The 23,557-nt window shown below is 41.8% G+C and overlaps 1 long non-coding RNA gene across 1 annotated transcript; it reads left to right on the forward strand.

The window, feature by feature from the left end:
• Positions 1-1,165: 1,165 nt before the first annotated feature.
• LOC146866663 (uncharacterized) lies at positions 1,166-22,455 on the forward strand. The gene is made up of 3 exons (XR_014960346.1): positions 1,166-1,292; positions 21,900-21,980; positions 22,366-22,455. It is a non-coding gene; the product is annotated as an uncharacterized LOC146866663 (long non-coding RNA).
• Positions 22,456-23,557: the final 1,102 nt, after the last annotated feature.

Below are 23,557 nucleotides of genomic sequence, written 5' to 3' on the forward strand. Positions count from 1 at the left end.
GATCCTAAAGGCTAGACCTATTGGCTTTGCCAATGCTTGTTCTTTATTCTCATGTGAGTGCACCCTTCATTTACGGGAGTTCAAGAAGTTAGCTGTACAAAAGTTGCATGATTTATTAGAAGCTGATGATGTCCAGTCTAAATTAACAATCTAGGCCACATATTGGGAACAAATGACTTGCCTGTCACTTCTCTTATGACATTGTCATCTTAGCAGAGAGCAGGAGTTTTCAAAGTTCATGTTTAAAACCTATCACTTTTAATAAATGACACTCAATGCAAGGGTATAATCTGAGGTACTCTTCGACATGTTAAAAAGAATAGACTTTCTTGAATTTTGAATAGATTTTATAATATTTTGACATATTTGTTGCATAGTTTACATGGACAATTTGTCATTTCTCAGCTCGTGCACGGACTCTTGCGAGTCAAGCCACACCTGTGGCTCAGTTCTTGCTCTCCCTGATACCTTGTTGGCTATCCAATCTCTAGGTCTCACTGAACTTAGACCCAACAGGCACATATGTGGCCTTATGCAGATAAGGGAAGCTTGTGCTACTAAGCTGTGCAGTGTCTTAATGAAGCCTGGAAACGTATTAATATTGAAAAATTACATTTATCTATTTTGACGAGGCTCTGTCATGAGGCCCAAACCGAACTCGCCGAGTATTTTAATAGTATACTTTCAGGTAATGATGGCAGCAACTAAGTTCAGCACGGCGCTGCTTCTGTCTGTTGAAGCCCAGGCCTGGCCCAGAACAGGTTCGCCTGCTCCTTCAGTGGTAGTGCATTCGTCCGAGCTGTCCAATAGGCGGAGCTCAGAAGGTTTCAGTAGAGCAGGGGACACGCGATCCCGAAGGGGTGCCTAATCATTTTCTAAGAGCACAATAATAAAGTTGGGGCTAAATTTCGATACTTAGAACATTTAAATAGTATACGCACAATTTGACTCTCAATTTAGGACCAGCGCATTTTACAAAAAAATGCAGTCACAGAAAAGGTTGTCTACAACCATTTAGTCAGTTCTTGTGAACAGCTCTAGTAGTGGGCGAGAAATTCAGTGTAATGTTCGCACAGATCAACAGCACTCTGTTCACTGGCAGTGACAACGGAACTGAGGCGATAACTTCCGGTATTATTTCTTCCGGAGCGAACGTTCCAACTACCTGTCAGTCACGAGAAACGAGCTCTCCCATTTGCTTTCCCTGCAGTCCGTGTTTAAAGCTGCTCAGACCCGGAAGCGAGGCAGAATGACACACATGGATATTCTGAAGATTACCTGCGGGTGGCTAGGTAAAGTGTGGAGTTTGAGACTGGATCTGGCAGGGTGCCAACGCTTTTAGTTTTTAGCCAAATATTTGTTATCCCACGATGGGATTTCTTTTTGCCAACAATAATAACACTTTAAAATAATAATTGAAGGACAGTCTCGTTTTATGGGACATAATATTTGAAACTACGGGAATTGTTTATGTGTACGTGCTCAGTGACTCTTGGGGAATCTGCTTTCGGAGGAGAGCGGTGGTTTTTGTATGTTACTGTTCCTTCTCTGCCTCAAAGAATGCAGCTCCCTATCTTTCGTTGGTTCTTTTCTGCACCTTTGCAAACTAGACTGAAGGAATTAACAAGAAACGCGAGTGGTGCGCGCGCCGAAAATGAAAGTAGGCTACGCGCGCGCGTGAAAGTGATCACGGCTGGCTGTACACATTGCAAAGCTGCCGGCTGCGTGCGTGCACACATTCGCGGAATGCAAGCCTAGGCCAGCTAGCAGCACTTTGAAAACTCATCTACAAAAGTGTCCCCGAGCAGCGCATGCGCGCTAACTCAGCGAGACCTAACAACTTGATACTGCACGTAGCAAGCAAGCCTCGTGGGACTTGGTGGGGGGTCTCCCTCAAGAAATGTTTGGGGAACAAATCTATATACAACACATTTATTATTACAGAACCTTGTCCAATCATTGAATGGATGGATGGAGACTGAAGACATGGCTGCATGGGTGAATGAATGGAAAGTTGGATGGGTGATGAGTGGGTGAATGAATGAATTCAAGAATGGATGACAATAAATAAAGACGTTTAGCTCTGTGGAACAAATGGTCTCAGTGCACTGACCAAGGGTGAGTGCACTGACTAATGGTGAGTGCACTGACTAATAATGAGTGGTCTGATTTTCATTTTAGGTTCTGAATTAAAACATCACCCTCCCTAAACACTACCACCACCAATTCTTGTGAAACATGCATAGCTTGAATATCAAATGTGTTAATTGTAGTCAGGGGCCTTCAGTACAGGTGTAGTGCAAAGTGCTTTCCTCAGTTCCCCAAAACGTTTTTTGACACTCCTTAGTCCAAATCATCTTCTTCTTGGATGTCAAAGCTGTGAAAGGAGTCCCTATGGTTGCATAGCTAGCGATAAAGTTCCCTTAGTAACCAATGAGTCTTTAAAAAGCTCTCACTTGTGCCGAGGTAATGGGCATCTTCCAGTCCAAAACTGACTGATTCTTGCCATCGAACAAGTGAATCTTCGCACTAACCACCTGATGCCAAAGATAGACTACACTGAACTGCCTCAGTTGGCACTTGGTTGCCTTGCTGGTCAGCTTCACCACCTGTAACCTTACCAACGCCTCTTAAAGGTGCTTCAGGTAGAACTCGCATGGCTTGCTAAACTCTGCAATGTCATCCACATAGGTGACATTGAACCCTTCTGATCCTGATGGAACATGGTTCACCAGGAACTGGAAAGTGGCAGGAGCAATGTTCAACACAAAAGGCATTATCGTAAACTGGAATGATGTCTCATACATAGAAAATTCTGTCTTTTCTCCTTGCCACTATTTCCTAAAGCAAACTGCAAGTACCCACTGATCAAATCATAGGTGCTCAAGTACTTTCCAGCATCCAGCTGGTCCACAAATTCATCAACTCTGGGGATCCATTGCACATCTGTCTTAGTGACTTTTTTCAGGGCTTTGTAGTTCACACAGATGTGCAGGTCTATGGCAATAACCCCCCTGGGCTGACCCAAGGGCTACTAAATCTTTCAATCACTCCCAAGTCCAACATATTGGCCAGCTCTGACTTAATACAATCCCCGGCCCACTCAGACATGCAGGCTTGATTTTGAAAGGCAGACTATCTCTTGTGTCAATCTCATGAACACAGACAGGTGTCAATACCGGAGTCAGCGAGAACAGGTGGGAAATTGTACCATTACCTTTCTATGGTCTCTGTGCTGCTCAGTTGTCAACTAAGAAGCAAACTGTACCCTTCCATTGATTCATTTCCCATGCTACTATTCAGCAAGTCAAGATGAAGTTGACAGCCTTCCTTAACTGCTATCCCATTGCCGTGGTATTTGATGTGTAATTTCTCTGGAGATAAGGTTTAAGCTGGTTCACACTGAACACTCTTCTAGGTTCCCTTGTGACTCCTGTGTCCACAAATAGTTCACATCAGGCACTTTGTGCACTACTTTGTATGGTCCACTCCACCTATCCTCTAAAACTCTGAGGCAAATGGGCTTTAGCGCCAACACCTCTTGGCCCTGCAAGTATCCTGTCATTGTTTTTTTATTTACAGTGTTTTTTTAAGTACTATTAACCACCCCAGTTAGTTGTTTGAGCTCTACAAAGAATGGAAGTGGGTAGTAAGTTGAATGGGAAACTGAAGTCTAATGACCCTACAATGCAACGTTGATAACAAGCCTTAAATATAATGTAATTCCAGCCCGATGGGAAGGGGCATACCATACCCTAGGCATCTGACCGGTAGTGATAATATAAACTTAGACAATTAGGCTCAGACTGCTGGGCTACCTAAATGCCAACATGAAGAGGAGTGTGTTCATGGGTTTACTGTATTTGACGTCGTCACTTTTGAGCCTTAAGTGGGTGGGTATAGACTTACACAGTGAAGATCCATGATGATGAAGAGAACATCCCCAACTTTCTGGGATATCAGAAGAATATGATTGTCTGAGTTTTGGCGATGGTTGGTATAAAGCAAATAGGTCAGAGATGTCAGTCAAATGAGGGCATGCTTGGTACACCCCTCTAAGTCATAGGTCATAGGAAAGGTTGAGGACCTCACTTGTGTTAATGGACAGGACACAGACGTATTTAGTAGAGCTGTCATGTAGAGCTTTGTGGACAATGTAGAGGGTTTTCGAGGAGATCCTTTCTTTTACAGGGAACCAGTGTAGCAATGTGAGGGCTGTGGTGCTGTGATCATGGTGTTTCAGTCCCGACATCAATTGAGCAGCTGAGATTTGCAAGAGATATTTTAGGGAGACCTGTATAAAGCTTATTGCAGTAATCTAAGCAGGATAGAACAACCTCCAGTACCAACTTCATTTCTGGGAGAATAGCAAGAATGGCAAGATCCCTTTCAGATGTCATATGGGATAAAATATGTTTATAAACTATGTTGATTTATGATGAGAATGAGAGTTTGCAGTAAAAGATCACACCAAAGTTTGGTGCATGGGACACTGGAGTTGGGGGAGAGCCATGCAAGGAAGGGGGTGAGTCCAAAAAGCATGAGTACAGTTTTGTTACCATTAAGGGCATAACCAGTTGTTTTGCATCTAATAATGAAGATGAGATAAAAAGTGGGTAAGCTTGGTTAGAGTCATGAGGTTGTCGCAGAGAGCTTCTGATGGGGACAGAGAATATTTGGGGCCATGACTTAAGTTATTTCTCTGAAGATGTGGAAAAGCTCCTTAGTGGAGATGGAAGATGCAGAGAATCAACACCAGTAGTGATTTTTTTTGCCCTTACATACTATCCTGCGTAGCCTTTTGAGAATGATTGACAGGCTAATCGCTCAGATGAGAGGTTAGTTTCATTCCAGCATCTGTCTAAGGCTCTGCCTTGCCTTTTCAATGTATGGTGGTAATCTGTGAACAAGTTGTTCGTATTTGTGGGGCCTAGCTCCTTTGTTTCTGCAAGTGCTAGGCAATAATGAGACAGTGAATCCTTTGCATTTAGGGGGTTCATCAAGTCAACTGAGTGACTGAGCGGTATGTCATTAAACTTTTGTGTGACGACTGATGTTTGAATATTATTTATTATTGAGGTTGCACCATTATGTAGCCAGACGGTATTGTGATTGGGCTTAAGTCTTTTATCTGGTGCAGTGTCTAAAACAGAGGGTCCAGGCTGTGACCTCCTTTACGTGTTGTTTCACTTACCAGTTGTATGTACCAATGGGAGTTTTTTATCATCTGTTAACGTTTGGAAGAATGAGTTTTCCAAATTGTCAAAACAGACATTTTTGGCATCTAAGGTAGTAAGGCAGTTTTTAAGTGGGCGGAAGAAAACTGCACAGATCATGAAAAAGGTTGAAGAGGTGAAGGCGTTATGCTCATACCATTCTTTCATTTTCTCCTGGCTAGCCTGAAGGTTTTTCTTGACCTCACCCATGTATGTGCCATCAATTGCCTGAGGACAATCACATAGTCCACATAATATTGAGGTGCATGGGAAATTCCTTCCCAGCCTTTTCTGAATGAGGTGAGTGGGCCACCTGCTGGGTCACCAAACAGAAGTTCCATGTGACTGACACCCACTCCCTACTGTGGAATCACCTGGTAAGGGAATATGATTCATGGCAGGATAAGATCATGAGAGTCTCTGGAAGAGTTACTTTTGTGCTATTAAGGGTCTTGTCTCTAATGACCCATTTGTTTGTGAATGATCCAACTATTTGGATAGTGGGACCGTTTCTGAAGAGCCACTCCATGTCTCTGCAGATCCCTATTTGGTAGAACAAAGGGTGCAAACTATCCTGGGTTCTTCTAATGCCCAGGTGTCTTGCCAAGGGTACTTCATCGGTCAGTGACAACTGGCAGGTCCTGTTCACTAGTGGAATAACTAGCCTCTTACGAGAACTTGTCTCAGGATTCACTGGTTCACTATATAGCAAGTCACCCTACCAGCCAACATAAAGCCTTCTACTTTGCTGCCCTGTTCTTGGGCTTCCTTTCAAAGTCTCAGAAGAATGCCATGCCAGTACCTACTCAGAGTTTGCTTTGATCTGCTTACTTTGTTCTGGTCTCTGAAAATGGAGAATAGTCTATGTGTCCTCCTGAGACTGATATGCAGCCTGTGCTTTGGTCAACACAGCTGGCATGGTCTACGCCATGCAGGCTTCCAGTCCTTGCACTAACCAGAGGCAATCTAACCACTTCCCTAGAGACATACAACTCCTTGCTTCTTTCTCAACTCCCCATCAGCCATGGCCGACTTGTCATTGATTTCTACCTCAACTATTTCAACTAGATATTTTATGTCTTCGTCACTGGCTACTAAGCCGAGGTCATTGTTACCCAGGGAGAATCCCCCCCGGTCTGAGATATTTCAACCATAGTTCTATGAAATTCTCTATTTGTCAGGATTTATAGTAGAACAAACCCCATTGCATTTAGCTTCAGGGAATTTGAGTCCCTCTCTCAAAAGTCCATAACGACAGGGTTGAGTACAACATGGCCCTTGCGGATCCCTTCACCCAAAGTAAACAGGTTCTTTCACCTCACATTCTCTCTTGCATTTGTCCCTACTTGTGACACTTAAAACAAGTAACAACCCTTGGTTTACAAAGAAGCTATGTCTTCTGGTCTCCCTGTACTGTTCATGACTTGAAACCCAGTTCTCTTTCTTTTCCCTTTGATTAACCCTGTTAGCTAACCACATGTCAACAAACACTGCATGTTTTTCTGAATCCTTCAATGTCAGATCTGACAGGTATTACCTAAGTAAAGTAGAGTAATCCTTCTTGTGTATCTCTTTCACATTAACTGGTTAAGAGTGTGAAAGAAAACAGTCGTTTCAAGCCTACTTGTAGACTAAAACATGTTTATTAAACACAAATAAGCAAAAATGGTGATAACAAAATCTAGATATCCAGAGTTTCACCTCAGCAAGCAATTGAGCATCTAATGCCACCCCGTCTCCAAATTTCCAAGCATTTATACCTTTTCTTCACATAGATGGTTGAAGCAGTATTCATGTCACAAAAACTGAAACATTGGATAATGGTACTAACAGGTGCAGTTTTTTCTCGCCAGAAGACCTTGAGGGATGATAAAGCAGTGAAGATCTCAGGCAATGAGCTAGCTTAACTGAAAATTCACACTTTTCTGTGCCAAGCACAAAAATGAGGTTTGTGCATGTCAAAGGTGAGAGAACGGAAACTTCAGTGTTACACAATTGTTATACCATCTACTCTTTTGCTGTCCCCAGACTGACTACTTGGAGCCTCTTTCATCCACTCATAATCAATTTGTTCAACCACAGGGATCCCCTAGGTCTACCATAACCTCTGTGAGCAAGGTAGCTGCCTCATCATTCAACCCCAGAGCTCTAAATGCAGTCTAAAAATTCAGCAAGCCATTTCAAAATATCTTGCCCCTCAACATACATATGCACAAGCTCTTTCGGAGACTTTATAGGAACTCCTGAAGAGTTGTAGATGGAATCGCTTTTTCCAGATGTAGCTGTCTCTGCTGCCAAGTTTCTCCTTCTCTATAGCTATTCTCTCTTTCTCCAGTTCTCTCTCCTTTTCCTTTTCATGTCTTTCCTTTTCCTGCTCCCCAGACTCCTCTTTTTCTCCTCATGCACCCATTATTCCTGGTTCTCCTTCCTCCTTTAGTTTTATTCCTGGTGAGCTAATCACAGCTTCTACTCCTCAAACTCCATGGTCTCCTCCTCTTCCTTTGTCTTAACTTTCTAGATAGACAACTTCAGGTTCAGGGTCTCAGCTAACCTTAACCATCACAGGGAAATTACTGCTGGAGTCTGTGACAATGATATCCCTGAGATCAGTGACAGTAATTGTCTTGGGAAAATATTGGAAAGCAAATGTGAGGATACACATGGGGTGTGCCTAGGGAAAACCTGTGCTTAGGGTCTAAGAGAGCCTGACACTTCAGCACTCCCTCTCTGGGTTCTTATCACGGTATCCACCCCAGAGTACATAACAGTTTCTTTCGTCCACTCAGGTTTATCTAACTGGTATCTAATGTAACTCAAGACGTCCATGTCCATGTTACTGGGAGCCCTTCACCCTCTATCCAAATATAGATCCTTTAACTGGTCTATGGATAGTATGTCAATGTGTCAAGGTCTACCTCACCCGACATGGTATCTGGCATGTTGCTGTGTAGGTTTTAAGGAGTACAAGTTGGACTTATTATTCTGTTGTTGGAAGTTGGAACCTGCTCAGCAGAATCTCACACTACTTGCGGGCAATTGTCAGATCACATTCAGGGCCATGGAGAAGCAGAGGCTACCAGGCCTTAGCCAGAGGGCTGGGGTAATTTTCCTCTGATGTCCTGAAGCCCATTCTGCAACCAGCAGCACAGTAAAAGATTGTCAACCTAGCGTCTGTCTTTTTTAAATAAAAGTTCCTCAATACACACAGACAGCTCAGTACTACACACTATAGGTCATAGACATGAATGTTTCACTCCCGCAAAGCAACTATACTTTGGCTGGTAATTCCCCTTCTTTCCTCTCCTTGCCTCACTCTCTCTCTCCCTTCTCCTTGGTTCCATTTCTGGCTTGGGCAGTAATCAGGCACAGCTGCAGTGTACTGGGTCTGTGTGCTCAGTTACTCTTATTAGTCCATTTTGTAATTACGGACCAGATGCATCAATAAACTTGCGATTCGCAAGTAGGAAATTGCAAAACGGCATGCATGAAAGTGTTTTGAACACTTTCTGCAATTCCTAGGGGATCACAAATGACCTACTTCATGAATATTAATGAGGTAGGTTGCAATTTGCGACCCCCTAGGAATTGCAAAAATCACAGGGATGGTGGCCTGCTGGGGTCAGCAGACCACCATGTCCGTGATTGTTTTAAAATAAGCCAATCTTTTTTTTTGTAAAGCAGCCCCTTTTCCTTAAAGGGAAACAGGATGCTTTACAAAAATAAAATTAAAAGTTTTCCTTACATTTTTAAAGAACAGGCAGTGGTCCGTGCGACCACTTCCTGCTCCTAGAAAATGCTTTTACAAACATTCACAAAGGGGAAGGGGTCCCTTGGGGACCCCTTCCCATTTGCGAATGGGTTACCACCTACTTTAAGTAGGTGGTAAAATGCGAATATTTTGCATCTGCATTTCGGTCACAAAATATTCCTACATACCGATGCGATTCGGTATTAGGAAAAGACCCCCTAAACACGCCGCTTCCTAATAGCGAATTTCAAACTCATTTTGCGATTCAAACACAAAATAGGGTTTGCTGCATCTGAAAAGCACTTTTTGTGTCTGCAAACGGACCGATTCTGCGGATCAGCCCATTTGCGAAAAACAAAAATGCTTGATGCATATGCACATAACGTCTCCATAGCAGAGTTTTGTGTGCTCTTCAGCTGTAGCAACGACCTGCAGCCCATGTCTAGCTTTCACTTTCTCTTCCAGGAGTAGATGCGCGGCCTGTGGGTGCTCTGGCACTCAGGTCTGTGAGAGGAGGCTGTCACTCAGAGCCTGTGCAGATGTTCAGAGCCTGGCGCCAGCTCAAATCCCTGGTTGGTTGCAAGCCCACTTTTGGACGTTGGGTTAGATGAGGTGGTCGTTTACAGGGTCAAGGGTTGATGGAGCGTAGATGTTATCATGCATCCATATTCACCAATTCCTACCTGTAGAACTGATTTATGACACCTTTTTTTAATGGATGAGACAAAATGAAAGAGATGTTTGCTTACCAAAAGCAATTTCATTTGCACACTCATGTTTAGATACTGCCTCGTAAAAGCATGTAGAATGTTAGAAATATATGATGTATGTAGCAATGAGAAACTATGCTAAGAGAAATTATAAAGTTATGCTGAACCATTTACGTGTTTTATAAGAGAAAATGAAAACTAAACTGTAGCCTCTAGAAAACTTCCATAAATGAATAACAATGTGGATTAACTAAAGTAATTTCTTTAGCTGCACTAAGAAAACTTGTGCATTTACACTTATTGAACATAATAGAATGCATTTAATAAAGAGAAACTGATGTAGAATGTTATAAGATTTTTGTAATGTAACGCATACAATCACACACTTTTAAAAGTGAAACGTTGAAGTTTAAAAGTTGCATGGTAACGTAAAAATAATGACCTGAGACAAAGAAAAAGTTTTAGTAATGCTTAATACTGATGTGTATTTCATGAAAGAATCGTATTTGAATTCATAAGAAAAGATCAAATGCAGTTAGAAATGTGTGCATATTAATAATATTAATATTTCGTGATTGAGCTGAATTTTGCTTAGGCCTCAAAAGATTTTCTTTCCTTAGCTAATGTTAAGTCATGTGAAAACTGTCACCCCAGCTCTATGAGAAATTTCTGTAAAGTTTCCATATGAATTCTCGTTTACAATGGACTCACTTCTTACAATGTAGAAAATTGTAACAAATTTGTTGCATCGCAGCCGAAAAGCATCTGGCAACGGACAGATGAAAAAATGTACCGCCTACTTCCGAGGATGTTGCTAGATACTAACTAAATGGAAGATAATGACCCCAGAGAAAACGTGAGAAAAGGATTACTTAATTCTTCCGGATTTGTATATGTTACCGATGACAACAAAACCACCCATCGTGACTGACAAATGAAAGTCCCATGGACTGATGGAATTGATACTTTAAGGGGTGTAATCCTGGATGTATTGGAGTATAATTGCCAAATTAAGGAGGAGTTAATGCTGGCTGGCTCTCTGACTTTTTCCTGCTCGTCATGCTATTGGGTTTTTCTTTGATCCACGCATGTAACCTATCCTTAACTTTATTCCTTCTCTTGCCCAAATCACTTATTCTGAGTGACAGAGACACAAACGAACTGAAACTTAGGTGAACTGAGACCTTATCCTGTGTTATTGCCGGCTGGCAATCGGGCGCATGGAGATAATCTTTCTCGACTGAGGGGTTATTCTGACTCCTAATGTGGTATTCGGAGCTGCATAATGGACACAAACTGATATCTTGAGGACAGAAACTGAAACGACATTGAGTGGTTTGTATGAGCATCACTAAACCTGTAATTTCTCATGTGCTGTGTGTTTTTTCTGGCTAATTTTGGTTTGTTATTAAAAACCTGATCCTTAATATGTTTCTGTATATCCCGCATTCTTGAGGCATTAGATAAATGTTTTTACTAAATCACCTTTATCGATTCTGTCTCATTCTTTTGGTGATATTCTTTGTTTTTAAGAATCTATACTCATGGCTTGTGTTGAAACATTAGTTTGAGATAACAATTATCTATTTCAGGTCCTCATAGGATAATTGTTCATTCCCCGAACATTCTAGTCCCTTTTAGCTCAACGTAAGATCCATCGGAGTACCTAAGTGACGTTGGTAGCAGTTGGAAGAAGTTTTCCAAATTGACAAGAGTGATAGATATTGAGAAATAAGCCTAATGATTTGAGTTGAAGCTATACCAGGAATGATAAGTAGAAAGTAAGGTTTTTGTTGTCCAGACGTCCAGACCTCTTCCCCTCCACGTTTCCGCTGGATCAGGGTCATGGAGACACATTTGCATACCCTGAAAAAGGGACTTGAGCCTAACCTACAAGTGTAAGTTATTACTAAAACAAGCATTGAAAATGCAATAGGTCTCGCCTTTGATTAATTTAAAGCCATTTGCTTTGCTAATGGTATTGTATAACAAAGCAAATGGCTTTAACTTAATGAAAGGCAAGACCTATTGCATTTTTAATGCTTGTTTTATGTTGAATGGGAGAATGATCATGTCGATGAATAACTTCTCAGGCCAGTCTACATCAAGGCAATTTGTTTGAGTCTGTCTTATGTAGATTAAGCCTGGGCAAAGCACTACGCTACGCTCGCGTAGTTTGCGAAGTTTGCGCTACTTCGCACTACGTGAATTGCACGTAGCACAATGCAAACACACGTAGCGTAGTGCAGCGGTCATTTTTTGCTTGCTCGCAGTCCTCAACGTTAAGTTGGCGACTGCGAGCAAGCAAAATGACATTCCGGCGAGACTTTTTCCTAGTTCGCGATCAGCAACATCAAGTTGCCAATCACGAGCGTGGAAAATAAACCTCCCGGCGAGCTTCTCAACGCGGGGAGGTCAGGTTTCTCATTGCGAGTGGTCGCGTATGCTCGCGACCACTCACGATGAGAAACTACCAGTCCATGTTGGGAAAGCTGCAGCTCGAGTAGAAATCTACTCGAGCGGCAGAAAACGACTGCTTGCACTGTGCAAGATGCAGTTTGCACTGATTGCACAGTGCGGACAAGCATCTGGCACTTTGCAATCAGTGCGAACAGCATCTTGCACAGTGCACTACGCAGTTTGCGAAGCTACGCGTAGCTCGTGTAGTGTGAAGTGCACTTCGCGTAGCTACACGTAGCGCTACTTCGCAAACTACGCCCAGGGTTAAATTGTAGATAATTAATCCATGCTCTCTCGCAGTACATTTTGGCATGCTCTCAGCGGGCTAGTCGGCCAGGAAGTAAGCTGCTGGAAAGACAACACTGTTTGCCAAGGACAGGCGCGTCTGGCTTCTGCAGGCCGAAACTTACACCAGCCTTATTTGGGGCCTGGTGTAAGATTGTTACTGTTGAGGGACCTTACGACCCACTGCTCACTGCAAAGCGTAAACATTACTCCCCTCTGATAGATTTGTCAAGGGTGCAGCTAACACGATTTCACACCACATGATAGTGAACGGCCTGTGATTTAACAAATGTAACTGGCAATCACTAGCCAGGAGCTTAGCGTTCTGGGCGAGGTGCCTTCTGGATTAACACTGGGATGATGCATGGGCAGGAGGCTAGAGAAGCGATGGTCTCAAGTCGGGGCTCTCTAACTCAGTCTTACACAGTCAGCTACGTGATTTGCAGCACAATCAACCGGAGTCATATCCCAGAAACTTTGGACTGGTACAAAAAACGTGCCAGTCCATTGGCTTGTGAAATACTGAAAATTCACACTGATACAGTATAAGGAGCAAACTGGTTTCACACTATCTCTGATGTTGCCATTTTAAGAAGTAGACAAAAAAAGACATGTTCACAAGTGGAGCAAAATCTGTTTGTCGAGAAATGAAAAGCGTGTCAGCCATTGTTGAAGGCAAACGCTGTAATACGAAAAAGAAGTGCTTAGCCGCTAATTAAGAGACACTGTCTCCCGCCGCAAGTAAAAGATCAAATCCCAGTGGGCAGGGCCAAAAGCGGACAGGGTGGCAACGCTCAGTGTAATGATTGCCTCCGGTGCAATCATTACACTGTGTTTTGCATCATCCATGACACAAAATGAAGCGCACCAATCAAAATTGTAGGCGGAGCAGCAACACGACTTCTGGAATCGTATCGATTCCAAGAAGCCCTCGCATGGCGAGAGCAAAGCATGCGCGCTGCTAACCCCAGGCGAGACCTAAAAACAGTAGTAAATCTAGCATCACACATGGCCAACCCCTGGAACTCCCTCCCATAGAAAATAATGTAGGTAGGAACGTAAAATAAAACTTCATTGGTAATAATGTTAAACTAAATTGAATTATTCAAAATAGTTTAAAATTATAAATAAATATAATTTAATAAATTCGATCCATCATTTTTAATAGTTAATAATGAACAATAAAATAATGTTATACTTTAGGTATGAACTTATTTTTAAGTTAAATTTTATAAAAAATATTGTATCTTAATTTATTATATTTAGACTACTTACATTTTTTAATCACAGGGTATGTGTCCCAGCTTACGTGCGTCAGCTGCATGAATGTTAGTCGATTCAAAACTGTTAGTCAGGATGTCTATCTCCATTGAGGCCCAGTATGAGGAGCTCTCCATCATGTCCTCCAGAAATAGTAATATTACCCGAGAGAGGTGTAAGGGTGTGTGATTGCTTTCTGTGGTTAGGAGCCTAAGTCCTCCATCTGAGGTGTGTGCATACAAATTTGTGGGTCACTTTCTCGGCCTCTCTTTATTCCATACAAAGAGCATTATGTTTCGATTAATGTCTGTTGCAGGTGCCAGGAGACCAGCATAGGGAGAACACCTAATATATAGATAAACTGAGGGAAGATCACATTTGATGGCCTATGCCCTCCCCGAGAAAGAATTCCAAAGCTTCCGAATGCTTAAATTCTAGAGACATTTGCTTTAATAAAGGCTTAAGAATGTAAGTAATCATGTCCTTCAATCCTGTATTCAATAGATTACCTATATATTTCAAATATTTAGTTATCCATTGAAAATCATAGCCATCGAGGATTGTTTTTTAAGTCATGTGTGACATCAGGAGTGCCTCACACTTTGACCAGTTGATATTGAATCCTGAAAAGACCCAAAATCTTCAATTATTGTCACATGGGCAGGGACAGCGTTATGTGTATCAGTGATAGAGAGCATGATATTATCTATACAGAGAAGAGCTGTTGTTTCACGGACGGGAATTGTAGTCCTTGAATTGTCAGAAGGTACTTAATCACAATTACCAAAGCTTGAGAGCTAAGTGAAAGACCTATGGCGATATGGGCCAGCCCTGTCTTGTAGCTCTCAGCACTGAAAATTATGCTGACATAAATTCTCCACATGTAACCTGGGCCACTGGGTTTTCATGGAGCCATTTCAAGTTGAATCTCTTAAGAGTTCGAAATAAATAGTCCCACTCCACTCGGTTGATGGCTTTTTTGGTGTTGAGGGAGAGCGCCACTGTAGGTTCAAGGGAGCTCCTTGAGGATTGTCCTTAGGTGGTGCCTGGAGGACCTTCCTGGGACAAAATACCACCTGGGATTTATGTATCAACAAGGGTACCACCTTACAGAAGCTGTTAGCCAAAATCTTTGCAATAATCTTTATATACGTATTTATTAAAAGAATGTAGTTAGTGCATAGGGTTTGATCTTTACCTGCAGGGCCAGCTTTAGTGCTGATGGTGAGCGGTGTGACAATCTTTCTTGGCGCCCCCACCCCATTTACCTCCTTATCCACTATTTCATTCACCACCACCCTCCAGCAGGGTCCCTCATCTGTCTATAGTCCCTCTGTGTGTAGATTAGGGATTATTGGTCCTGACAAATTGCCAATAGATCATTAGTGACTTACAAAAGGCAAGAAAAATGTTGACCCTCTGAGCTATTATAGATTATTGCCTCTTTTGATAGCCATCACGTTTTTTATTGGACAAGTAGACTCACCCACTAGAATTACATTTGAGGACTACTTAGTCTATTTTAATATGCACATTTTAGGCACACACGTCTCTCTACACCTATCTACACAAGTAGCCCTACACCTACACTTCACATATGGCATTGGAACAAAATATTTCCAGTAAAAAGTCCCCTTGTGGGTGCCCGTTGGGCATTGCAGCGCCGGGCCGAAGAGGAGCATGCCCTATGATGAAACATGACAACCATCTAGGTGTGTGAGGGCTCTTCTTCCTGAGGAATCAGACCCCCAGTCCGATTCCCCAGTTCACGACTGACTACATATTCTCTCTCTTTTCACCATAAGGAACTGCATAGCCTTTGTCGAAATACTTGATCCTAAAAGGAGCACTTATGCTGGACCAATGAGCGCTCCTGGTCCCGCTTTTTGGTTACACCTTTTTTAGGTTTTGTCTGCCCAGTGCTTGCACTGCGCTTGTGAAATCCATTGCATTTAATAAATCTTAAAAGGAGCTTCACTCCTTTTTGGTCCGTGTGCTTGCCACTTTACTTTTCCTCCATTTCTAAAGGATGTAGCATTCCATTTTCTGTTGTTTCTTGTGTGTTTCTCTTATTAGTGTCCCATGGCTCGAGTACTCATTCTCGTCCGCTTTGGTGGATGGAACTTCTTTTATTAGGTTATGGCTGCACACTCCCCTTGGCTGCATGCATTACAAGCATGCTTCTTTTACTTTTAAACACGCACTCTCTAAGAGTGTATGTGTCTGCAGTCTGTCTGTCCTACTCCGCTATTTGTGCTTTTCTTGACTCCCTCCCATCTCCTGACGTCTGTGGTCTTGCCCAAACCCCGTCCCCCCCCCCCTGCGTTACTTGTGGCCTTGGCACGATAATGTGTATTTTATTCCTCAAAGCAGAGCATTTTCCAACAACTCATGGTTTAAAGCAACAGTGCATGACGGTATCAAAAACAAACATGTGCATCTTGGTTACTGTGCCTCACTTACTGCCAGCCTTGTTACATTGACCATATAGCTTGCTAATGTGGCGAGAATGCTCGACTGGTGCCAATGCACTGTCATGTAATCTGGTTACCAACTTTAACCAACTCAATTCAGCTCTGAAACAAGAACCTATCTTTTGAAATGTGTAAACACATACTAAACAAAGTTGCGAAACTTTATTCGTTAATACTTCAGCCTTAGATCAAACGGCTGGATGGTGATCAAAAATTACAAAACCTTACAACCAGCAGCCTACCTAGGCCTCCCTTTATCTGGCAAGAATTTAAAAAAAAAACCTGATGGCAACCCCCTTTGGACAACTACCATCACTTGCTGACCAACCATATTGTAAGCATAGCGGGTCCATATCCATAGTATGCAGACTTTGTGTAGGAACCAAAGAGGACTTTATTCATCTAATCTGCATTTGTCCATACTTCCATAAAGCAAGCATCACTTTATTGAAAGAAGCCTTCATTGCAAGAGGAACTAGGACATGCAGAGCAGCGTTCATACAAACTCTGGACCCGTCAAGATTGTCAACTGAATTGCTAACTGATAAGATATTTTAAATTACATGACCTCATGGTAAGATTAACACATCAGGAGAATCTTTAAGAAAGAAAGGTGAATAACCGATACAGAACAAAGAACAACAAAATTATTTTGGACGAGCAGAACATATATCGTATACACAACCATATTTGGAGGACTTTGAGGGCATTTTTCTAAAATATAGAACTGTCCTTAGGCGCAAGACAACACGCTATAATTTCAAGCAAACCTCCAATGTATCAAGCTTATTTGCGTATTGTTTTTACTGATTTTAGAAGAAAGCTGGCTGTACCATGATTTGCAATGATTTAAAAATATTGTTTGTATTCAGAGGTGTTATTAAGTTTCACTTGTGCTATGTGTAATCCTCCACAAAATTGTTAAGGTTTTAATTAACAAGGCAATAAATGTACTTACTAATGATTACTCACTGTCATTTAATCTGGTTCTTAAATCTCGAGCTGCCTCTGTGTAGGTCTCGAATACATTCAGCCACTAGAGGGCAGGACCGCAATACAAAATAGAGCCCGTGGGTATTTGCTGGTCCGGCAAGTACACTGAGTGTTGGAAATATGTAAGGTAAGATGTCTAACAGGCGCGCAACACCCATTGGACTAAAAGGGCTTCACCCCCCCCCCCCCCCCGTCGTGTGTGGCAGACCGGGATGAGACAGCTTCCCGGGCACACACACAGCCACACTCGAGCACTTCACAGGTCTTTAAAAGACCATTTTCATGTTAAAGAGGCCTTGCTGTTGTTTCACCTCTTCTAAGAGCCCCTGCAGCTCCACTCTGCCTATTGCTTAAAGATTCAGCCCCCCCGAACCTTTTTGTTAGACCCCCCCCCCCCGAAATTTGGCTCTAGTTGCGCCTCTGATGTCATATATTATAAATCATAGATACTTCAAGACTAACAGTATTACCACCATCACTTGAGGCTGATCATTTTTTTGAAAAACCGACTTTCATAGACGGAATGTAGTTAGGGGACGGGAATCAAGGGATAGTTGACGCATACCTAAATAATATTTTACCCAAGCACTAGACTTGTGATCCAGCGCAAAGCCGGAAATGGGGAATAACCTTTACCGATACCCTCCCTGCGTCGCAGACCCGACGTCACACTTGCTCATTCACACACGCAGTCACTGGTGGGGCCCATAACACCAACACTCACACGTCTCGCTCACTGAGTGTGCACACAGGAGGGATGAGTAATTCAAGCGCTGGACATGTGGGGGGAAATACCTTAAACCCTATATGGAGAGAAAAGTTATTTTACAATATATACATTGACATCCTTCGCCTATAGATCCCTAATCTGAAACATCAAGGCACTCCTCCCACTTGGTCGAATGGACCAATTTAGTTGGATTGGTTGATGGTGATTTAGAACCAGCTTAAACACATTTTAAGATTCAGAAACCCTTTCCACCTTAATGACAAACCACAAACTCATTAATTCTTGTTAATCAATAATGGTTTATCTAAATTTATCATAAGAATTTATATTTGCATTTGTCTCGTCAAAGTTCAGAATTTCTTGATTAATTCATGTAAATCGCGGAACATCATATTTACCTAATCTGGCTATTTGAAGTCCTCTAATTCATTGGCTCTGCATAACCAGATTTTTGTCGTAAATTGTCCGAAAAGCTGGCCAAAGCTCAAAGTTCTCTGCTCAGCACGCTACAGTCCCAAGTTTATCAAAGGACCAGAAGCCGTGCAAGCATCTATCATAGCCAATAGATTTTGGAAAGTTCGTAGTCCTCAAAGAATCGGGCAGCATCTAGATCATCAAGGAAAGCGTCACAACGAACGTAGCACCCGCTGCTGTTGCTGTAGGTAGGGATAGTTCAATCGGTCGATTGATAGCTAGCCTTTCCTCTCTATTTTACTAGGGTTTTTATAATAAAATAAAACATAGAAGATACAAATTTAAACTTTAGAGTGGTCGTGATTGGCTGGTTGAGATCGTCCAACCCTTTTCCCAGGATTTTCAGTACAGTTCGAGGGGTGAGGTCACCGGTTAAAGAAGTATCGGCTTGTTCCGGTTTACTGTAAGGATGATTGTTCCCCTTTCTTGGCGTAAGTCCAATTTTGACATCCTTGACCAGGGACAGTCTGCAGAGGTTACTGCGAGGATTAGGAAACATCTTGCGCAGGCGCAGCTCACTCCGCACCACATGAGAAAATGGCCACTTCGTCGTGTGGTGACAGCAGCCATCTTTGATTTAGGCCCAAACGCCAACTTAAGCGAAACAAACACAAAAGAATAATTAATTCATAGAATCGGTGATCCTAATGTTAACCCCTTGCTAATCCCTCTATGTGTTTGTATTTATCTAGCATATAGCGACATTTAAAGCAATTATATTCACCTTTTCGATCCTCATCGAGGGTGCAACATCACATAGCAACATATATATCATGCAGTATTCTATTACCACATATACTATTGTTAATATATGTACAGAATTTAGTTATAAGAATTATATAGCCATGCAATTAGCAAATCCCATGTGTAGTTTTAATATTAATAATGTTGATTAGTATACATGCAACACTCTAAAAATATAAAATCAAAGCACAGGTGCACCACAAGGGAAGATTACAGTTCTCAGTCATGGGATTGTCTCCAAAGACGCAGATTCTTCAAAATTATTTTCATTTATTCCATTTTCATAGTATGTAGACAAAATAGACTTCGATTCTTGGTAGACAACACACAGAACAGCCGACGCGTTTCGTCCTGATACAGGACTTCTTCAGGGCTGTTAATTACAAAACATACATATATAAATACACTCCACACCACAAGGACAAAAACAACAATAAATGACGATTGAGAGACCAAAGTCTAGTCCTCATACAAGTTACAAGTAGCAAAAAATTACAAAAAGTTACAAAGAATAATATACTAATTTTCATAAACATTAATAAAAACAAAATGTGACATACCACAAGGTGCAAAGCTTTTAAATAATTTTCTTTAAATATTCTGACACTTAAATATTTTTGTATTTATCTGTATACCCCCTGACATTTCACATGCAGGAAACTCATACTTCTGAAGAGGAACTGTGGTTTATGGGAATAGACCACATACCTGCAAATCCAAGGGGTGGAGATCGGGAATTAGCCCTGAGAAGAAATGAGGCGACGGTGGATCTGTAGATTACGAAGTGTAGAATTTGGTTATAATAATGATGATGAAATGCATTATTTTTTATGACTTTCTGCTTATGCCATTACCCTCCTATGGTTTCTGTGTTACAAATTTCTGGATTGATGAACCATTAGTAAGACCTATTGGTGCTGCTATGTAGGATACAAATATGTGAATGAATCCAACTGCTTCCCGGTGTTGCAAAAAACCCACCGGTCCTACAGACTAACAGCAAGACGTCTTAGTTTTGCTATGCATAATATATATATGTGAATGGACCTAACTGTCTTATAGCAATACACAACATTAATGATGTCAATGGTATAACAATCTGCACATCCATGTTGAATCATCATAGCCGATCCTCCCCTCCTTCATAATCATAATTTTTGATGTTGTTCCTTATGGTGTAAAATATTTTTCTCTTGTCCCTCTTTTTCTTGTCCTTTTCTCTCTTTTTTCCTTTTTCCATTTATGCACTTGCATTGTTGTCATTTTGCGTGACATTTGAGGAGGATTCGAAGATGTTACAATTCCGAATTATTCGTTAAGCTAATTTTTTCCCCATGACATTAGAAAATCCAAACCGTATGGTTACGAGTGAGAGAACTGGCTGATTTAATTTGGGATAATGGGGCCCTAGAAGGTGTTGAGTCTTAAATTGCCTCTCCCACAATAATAGGGAAACAAAGTTCCCCTGGCATTTAAGGTTCTTAAGATTTCCGAATCTGAGGGCGTTCTTCTGAGTGATCGTCCATTCTGATAGGTATTAACTAATAGACCATCAAAATTATCCCCTACTGTGGTTGCGCATGTGAAAGCAGGCCGGGCGAACTCAAGTAATAATAAGAAGGGTCCGGGAATGAGCGGCACATTCTTAATGCTCCCCGTTTTTTACAATAAATAGGTGAATACAGCTGCTCATAGTACTAATCATACTTAATACCTTTGAAAAATGATGGAACACTTATTGAAGCCGTCCGATCAGCTAGGATGCATGTAAGAGGTCATTGAAACAGTCGTCCTACCTATATGGCATACCATATTTGGAGGTTCTGTCCATATTATCTTTTTAACTCTCACCGCTTCATCAGTTTTAAGGTATAGATGTATTGGATTTTTAATGAAGTATAAATCCCGTGCATTTAAGACACTCTTTATGATAAGATAGTTTATTAGTCACCAATCACGTTGGGCACATACGGGGAAAACTTACACATATTATACATTACAAGATGGCCGCCGTGCAAGTGCCGCCGGGGACTGCGGAGGCAGGGCACCGTTGATAGTCTACACCTCTGTCGAATGAGAACTCGGATTCCGTGTTTTGGCACTCAGACCGTAACGTCGTGATTTGCAATCTGATGCAGTCCGCAAATATCATATTGCGTTAAGTTCGGGGGCCAAGGTATGCCGCTCTTTGAGAGTTGGGGACTGCCAAGGCAGGGCTGCATTGACACTTTACATATAGGTGTTTTAAATTCCCACGAACGCATACGCTTTTTGAACTTTTTGAACTTCTTACAAATGAGACTTTTACATTGCGGAAAGGTTGGGGGAGAAGGCATGTCGTTTCTCGTGAGCCTTCGGGATCAAGTCTCTTTTGTTAATATTGCTATTCTAGGTATTGCTGTTGGGTCCCCTTATGCTTGTGGTGTTCTTCTTTGTGGAGGGACTCTCTCTCTCGTCTATATTGTAAGATTGATGACGTGTTTAGCGCTTTAATTGTTGTGCTATGTTACCCAATAGCCTGACATTCCGGTCCTTGTTATATCTGAATCCTGGACTGGGCAATATTATTTGTTGACTCAACATTTTTTAAGAAGATAGCACAGGATCTGTAGCACATACGTTATTTACTAGCTTTGACTAGTTCTTTTCAGGATTGTTGTTGATTGGTAAGGGAAATATAGGTATGCTGATCTCAGTTAAATAGGGGGCTGGCATCGATAACCTTTGCGGAAAATGGGTTATTTTAATAATGAATATCTGCCGATTGGAAATCCGATATTGAGCTGTTGCATTATCAACTTTCAGAATGCTTTGGGCTTGGCCCTATCCGGCTTACATGCTGTGATAACATCACTTACGTGAATACTGCTGCTGGATCTTCTAAAGGTAAGGGTTTTACATATGTGATCCTTCCAATACAGATTTTCCATCTAGCTAGGTATAAATGCCCCTGGCGCGTTCTGTTAAAACCAGACAGGGTGATCCTTGCTCTAAGTCTTTATTGTTTTATCTTTAAAGTGTGAGATACAGATTGACTAACTAGGTTGATATAACATGTTCTTTCTATACACTGCGAGGCACTACCATTTGGTTACTATTTATATTACCATGTAAGAACGGGCTTCGCATTTATTGGTGAATAAATCCAGAAAGAGATATAATCCCTCTGATTAAAATATTTTCAGATACATCAAATAGATCTCATTCTTATAATATTGAATCAGGTAATCACAACTGACTCCAGATGCTTACTGTTGTTTCCATCCTTTAGATTTTACTGGATAGGAGAAGTTGACGAACACAAATCTTATCAAGTTTCTCAAGCACTATCAAATTCTACTCACCATTTACTATTAGCGGTGGGTACTTGTTATTTTCCTTACTAAGTAACAGCTTTCCAGATGTTCTCATCATTTGACACCCCGCTATGTATCACCTTGTTGCTCCCCTTTCCTTCCGTCATTCTTTTGATCTGCAGTTCCTCTCCCTCTGTTTCCGATTCTGTCCAAGAAGCTAGCAAGTAGAGGAATATCTTTCCCTCAACTTTCGTAATGTGTATTTTTAATCTGTTTTGGGCCGGATTAATAATCCAGGTGAAAATAGATAAATACAAAAATATTTAAGTGTCGGAATATTTAAAGAAAATTATTTAAAAGCTTTGCACCTTGTGGTATGTCACATTTTTTTTTTAATGTTTATGAAAATTAGTATATTATTCTTTGAAACTTTTTGTAATTTTTTGCTATTTGTAACTTGTATGAGGACTAGACTTTGGTCTCTCAATCGTCATATATTGTTGTTTTTAGGTCTTGCCTGACCCAGCGCATGCGCTGGTCTGGCGAGACTTATTGAGAGGGCTCCAAAAAGTGCTACCAGGCCAGCCTAGAGCTACAGTGCATGTGCGCGGGCGCCGCACTTTACCGCGATTACTTTCACTTTGATGTTTGATCGCGATCACTTTCGCAGCCCCACGGCTGCTTGTTTACACTTAATGTCCCTCCTGTACGCTTTGTGTCCTGCTGGGCATCTGGTGCTCCACGTGCTCCACCCCCAGGCCCTGGTGGTACTTCAGATCTTCCCTGTACTTTGTCATGCCACCCTGGGTATTTAACTGGAATATCCACCTACCCCTTATCTCTAGGCTCTCTGTGAGCCTTCCAGCCCTCTTGTTTCTTCGTGTCCCGATCTCCTTTTTCTTTGCACACTCCAGTGGCTCTCTTGGTTGTTCATGCTCACAGCTATCTTGGAGCTTTGTGGCCCTTCCCCAGCTTTCTTGGCGCTTTGTGGCCCTTCCCCAGCTCTCTTGGTGCTTTGTGGCCCCTTCTTAGCGATGTCAGTGCTTTGCAGTTTCTCTCCCAGCCCGTGTCCTTTAGGGCTCCATGCCAGCCCTCTCTGTGTTATTCTAAGTCCTTTTCTCTGCTGTGTCATTTCAGTGTTTATGGTAACTTTTCTAGGGTACATTT

The sequence above is a fragment of the Triturus cristatus genome, chromosome 1_2, assembly GCF_964204655.1.
Source record: "Triturus cristatus chromosome 1_2, aTriCri1.1, whole genome shotgun sequence".
Classification (NCBI taxonomy): Eukaryota; Metazoa; Chordata; class Amphibia; order Caudata; family Salamandridae; genus Triturus; species Triturus cristatus.